Source organism: Ischnura elegans, chromosome 4 (genome assembly GCF_921293095.1).
Source record: "Ischnura elegans chromosome 4, ioIscEleg1.1, whole genome shotgun sequence".
Classification (NCBI taxonomy): domain Eukaryota; kingdom Metazoa; phylum Arthropoda; class Insecta; order Odonata; family Coenagrionidae; genus Ischnura; species Ischnura elegans.
In genome coordinates, this window is record NC_060249.1 from 11,793,239 (window position 1) to 11,799,349 (window position 6,111).

Below are 6,111 nucleotides of genomic sequence, written 5' to 3' on the forward strand. Positions count from 1 at the left end.
TCAGATCAATCTCACTTTTTAAGTTTTGCTTTGCGAGTGCTGATTTCGCGTTTGTAGCAAGAAAAAACATGTAAAACTCACTTTTTTAATATTTTCATTTGAACTCATATGAAAGACACTTTAATTTTTTTCATTTTTAGTAGTGAATTCACGTTAGTAACAAGAATATTCATATCAAACTCACCTTTTTAATTTTTCATTTTGAGTGGTGAATTCGTGTTTGTTACAAATTCACTTTCTTAATTTTTTCATTTCGAGCGGTAAATATGTGTTTGTAACAAGGAAAACTCTATCAGACCCCCTTTTTTAATTTTTTCATTTTGAGTAGTGAATTCGCGTTTGTTACAAGAATATTCTCATCAAACTCACTTTTTTTAATTTTTTCAATTCGAGAGGTGAAATTGCGTTTGTAACAAGAATATTAATATCAAACTTACTTTTTATTTTTTTCATTTCCAGTGATGACTTCGCGTTTGAAGTAAGATATACTCACTTTTTTATTACTTTCGTTTTTAAAAATAAATTCGCCTTTGTAACAAGAATATCGAAATCACTTCTTTAATTTTTTCGTTTCGAGTGGTGAATTCGCGTTTGTAACAAGAATAGTTATACCAAACTCACCTTAATTTTTTTCATTTCGAATGGTCAATTAGTGTTTGTAACAACCTTGTTATTTTTGTAATGACCTTGAATGACCTTGAAAGTTCAATAACTTTGAAAACCTTGAACGGACAATGACCTTGAATGACATTGAACGATCAATAGCCTTGGGTGACCTTGAACGGTTAATGACCTTGAATGACCTTGAAAGGTCAATGTCCTTGAATGACTCTTAAAGGTCAATGACCTTGAATGACCTTGAAAGGTCAATGGCCTTGAATGACCTTGAAAGGTCAATGGCCTCGAATGACCTTGAAATGTCAATTACCTTGAACGGCCTTTAACGATCAATAGCCTTGAATGACCTTGAACGGTCAATGACCTTGAATGACCTTGAACAGTCAATTACCTTGAATGACCTTGAAAGGTCAATGAAGTTGAATGACCTTGAATGACATTGAACGATCAATAGACTTGAATGACCTTGAACGGTTAATGACCTTGAATGACCTTGAACGGTCAATGACCTTGAATGACCTTGAACGGTCAATTACCTTGAATGACCTTGAAAGGTCAATGACGTTGAATGACCTTGAAAGTTCAATGCCCTTGAATGACCTTGAACGGTCAATGACCTTGAATGACCTTGAACGGTCAATGACTTTGAATGACCTTGAAAGGTAAATGACTTTGAAACCCTTGAATGGGCAATGACCTTGAATGACCTTGAAAGGTCAATGACCTTGAATGACCTTGAACGTTCAATGACGTTGAATGACCTTGAAAGGTCAATGCCCTTGAATGACCTTGAACGGTCAATGTCCTTGAATGACCTTGAACGGTCAATGACCTTGAATGACCTTGAAAGATAAATGACTTTGAAACCATTGAATTGGCAATGACCTTGAATGACCTTGAAAGGTCAATGACCTTGAATGACGTTGAACGGTCAATGACCTTGAAGGACCTTGAACGGTCAATTACCTTGAATGACCTTGAAAGGTCAATGACCTTGAATGACGTTGAAAGGTAAATGACTTTGAAATCCTTGAATGGGCAATGACCTTGAATGACCTTGAAAGGTCATTGACCTTGAATGACCTTAAACGTTCAATGACGTTGAATGACCTTGAAAGGTCAATGCCCTTTAATGACCTTGAACGGTCAATAGCCTTGGGTGACCTTGAACGGTTAATGACCTTGAATGACCTTGAAAGGTCAATGTCCTTGAATGACCTTGAACGGTCAATGACCTTGAATGACCTTGAACGGTCAATGACCTTGAATGACCTTGAATGACCTTGAAAGGTAAATGACTTTGAAACCCTTGAATGGGCAATGACCTTGAATGACCTTGAAAACTCAATGACTTTGAAAACCTTGAATGGACAATGACCTTGTATGACATTGAACGATCAATAGACTTGAATGACCTTGAACGGTTAATGACCTTGAATGACCTTGAACGGTCAATGACCTTGAATGACCTTGAACGGTCAATTACCTTGAATGACCTTGAACGGTCAATTACCTTGAATGACCTTGAAAGGTCAATGACCTTGAATGACGTTGAACGGTCAATGCCCTTGAATGACCTTGAACGGTCAATGACCTTGAATGACCTTGAACGGTCAATGACCTTGAATGACCTTGAAAGGTAAATGACTTTGAAACCCTTGAATGGGCAATGACCTTGAATGACCTTGAAAGGTCAATAACCTTGAATGACGTTGAACGGTCAATGACCTTGAAGGACCTTGAAAGGTCAATGACCTTGAATGACCTTGAAAACTCAATGACTTTGAAAACCTTGAACGGACAATGACCTTGAATGACATTGAACGATCAATAGACTTGAATGACCTTGAACGGTTAATGACCTTGAATGACCTTGAGCGGTCAATGACCTTGAATGACCTTGAACAGTCAATTACCTTGAGTGACCTTGAAAGGTCAATGACCTTGAATGACCTTGAAAGGTAAATTACCTTCATTGACCTCACAAAAGGACAACAGATCGTAGAATATTTTAAGCTATTAAAGCATTAGATATGAAACTTATCACCGATATCCAACCTACCCAACCCAACCCATTATATTCATATCACACCCACTATTTTAATTTTTTCATTTCTAGTTGGGAAATCGTGTTGGGATCAAGAATATTCATATCAAACTCATATTTTTAATTTTTTCATTTCGAGTGAATATTTGCGTTTGTAACAAGAATATTCACATCACACTCACTTTTTTCATTTTTTCAATTCGAGTTGTTAACTCGTGTTTGTGACAAGACTATTCATATCAAACAAACTTTTTAATTTTTACATTTCGCGAGGTGAATTCGTGTTTGTAACAAGAATATTAATATCAAACTCACATTTTTAATTTTTTCATTTCGTGTGAAAATTCGAGTGTTTAGCAAGAATACTCATATAAAACTGACTTTTTCATTTTGTCATTTCGTGAGGTGAATTCGTGTTTCAAACAAAAAAAAACTATATCAAACTCAATTATTTAATTTTTCATTTCGAGTGAAAGTTCGTTTTGGTAACAAGAATATTCAGATCAATCTCACTTTTTTAAGTTTTGCTTTGCGAGTGCTGATTTCGCGTTTGTAGCAAGAAAAAACATGTAAAACTCACTTTTTTAATATTTTCATTTGAACTCATACGAAAGACACTTTAATTTTTTTCATTTTTAGTAGTGAATTCACGTTTGTAACAAGAATATTCATATCAAACTCACCTTTTTAATTTTTCATTTTGAGTGGTGAATTCGTGATTGTAACAAATTCACTTTCTTAATTTTTTCATTTCGAGCGGTAAATATGTGTTTGTAACAAGGAAAACTCTATCAAACTCACTTTTTTGAATTTTTTCATTTTGAGAAGTGAATTCGCGTTTGTTACAAGAATATTCTCATCAAACAGAATTCAGTCCGATGCGAGAAAATTGCAAAATAACACTCCAGAATTAAATTTTATTGCTAGATGCAGAATTTCAGTCCGATGTAAGAAAAATGCGAAAAAACACTATAGTATAAAATTTTATTGCTAGAAACAGAATTTCATTCCGATATAAGAAAAATGCAAAATAACACTCTAGTATTAAATTTTATTGATAGAAACAGAATTTCAGTCCGACGCGAGAAAAATGCAAAATAGCACTTCAGTATTAAATTTAATTGCTAGAAACAGAATTTCAGTGCGATGTGAGAAAAATCAAAATAACACTCCAGTATTAAATTTTATTGCTAGAAACAGAATTTCAGTCCGTTGTGAGAAAAATGCGAAATGAATACCCAGAAGTGAATTTTATTGCTGGAAAGAGAATTTCAGTCCGATGCGAGAAAAATGCGAAATAACACTCCAGATTTAAATTTTATTGCTAGAAAGAGAATTTCAGTCCGTTGAGAGAAAAACTGCGAAGTGACAACCCAGTATTAAATTTTATTGCAAGAAACAGAATTTAAGTGCGATGCGAAAAATCATGGAAAATAACACTCCAGTATTATATTTTATTGCTAGAAACTGAAATTCAATGCGATTTGAAAAAAATGCAAAATAACGCTCCAGAATTAAATTCTATTGCTCGAAAAAGAATTTCAGTCCGTTGTGAGAAATGCCAAAATGACAACCCGGAATTACATTTTATTGCTAGAAACAGAATTTCAGTCCGATGCGAGAAACATGCAAAATAACACTCCAGTATTAAATTTTATTGCTAGAAACAGAATTTCAGTGCGATGTGAAAAACATTCAAAATAACACTCCAGTATTAAATTATATTGCTAGAAACAGAATTTCAGTCCGTTGAGAGAAAAATGCGAAGTGACAACCCAATTTCAGTGCGATGTGAAAAAAATTCAAAATAACACTCCGGAATTAAATTTTATTGCTAGAAACAGAATTTCAGTCCTATGTGTATTAAATGCGAAATAACACTCCAGATTTAAATTTTATTTATAGAAACAGAATTTCAGTCCGTTGAGAGAAAAATGCAAAGTGACATCTCAGAATTAAATTTTATTGCTAGAAACAGAATTTCAGTCCGATGCGAGAAAAATGCAAAATAACACTCCAGAATTAAATTTTATTGCTAGAAACAGAATTTCAGTCCGATGCGAGAAAAATGCAATATAAAACTCCAGAATTAAATTTTATTGCTAATAACAGAATTTATGTCCGTTGTCAGAAAAATGCGTAATAACACTGCAGTATTAAATTTTATTGCTTGAAACCGAATTTCAGTCCGATGTGAGATAGATGCGAAATAATAACCCAGAGTTAAATTATATTGCTAGAAACAGAATTTCATTCCTATGTGAGAAAAATGCAAAATAACACTCCAGTATTTTATTTTATTGCTAGAAACAGAATTTAGGTGCGATGCGAAAAATAATGGAAAATAACACTCCAGTATTATATTTTATTGCTAGAAACTAATATTCAATGCAATTTGAAAAAAATTTACAATAACGCTCCAGAATTAAATTCTATTGCTCGAAAAAGAATTTCAGTCCGTTGTGAGAAAAGCCAAAATGACAACCCGGAATTACATTTTATTGCTAGAAACAGAATTTCAGTCCGATGCGAGAAACATGCAAAATAACACATCAGTATTAAATTTTATTGCTAGAAATAGTATTTCAGTCTATTGTGAGAAAATGCGAATGGAGAACCCGGAATTAAATTTTATTACTTCAAACAGAATTTCAGTGCGATGTGAAACACATTCAAAATAACATTCCAGTATTAAATTTTATTGCTAGAAACAGAATTTCAGTGCGATGTGAAACACATTCAAAATAACACTCCAGTATTAAATTTTATTGCTAGAATCAGAATTTCAGTCCGATGTGAGAAAAATGCAAAATAACACTCCAGTATTACATTTTATTGCTAGAAACAGAATTTCAGTCCGTTGTGAGAAAAACGCGAAATGACAGCCTACAGTTAAATTTTATTTCCAGAAACAGAATTTCATTCCTATGCGAGAAAAATGCAAATTAACACTCCAGTATTAAATTTTATTGCTAGAAACAGAATTTCAGTCCGTTGTGAGAAAAATGCGAAATGACAACCCAGAAGTAAATTTTATTGCTGGAAAGAGAATTTCAGTCCGATGCGAGAAAAATGCATAATAACACAATAGTATTAAATTTTATTGCTAGAAATAGTATTTCAGTCTATTGTGAGAAAATGCGAATGGAGAACCCGGAATTAAATTTTATTGCTTCAAACAGAATTTCAGTCCGATGTGAGAAAAATGCAAAATAACAATCTAGTATATAATTTTATTGCTAGAAACTGAATTTTAGTCCGTTGTGAGAAAAATGTGAAATGACAACCCAGTATTAAATTTTATTGCTAGAAACAGAATTCAGTCCGATGCGAGAAAATTGCAAAAAAAACACTCCAGAATTAAATTTTATTGCTAGAAGCAGAATTTCAGTCCGATGTAAGAAAAATGCGAAATAACACTATATTATTAAATTTTATTCATAGAA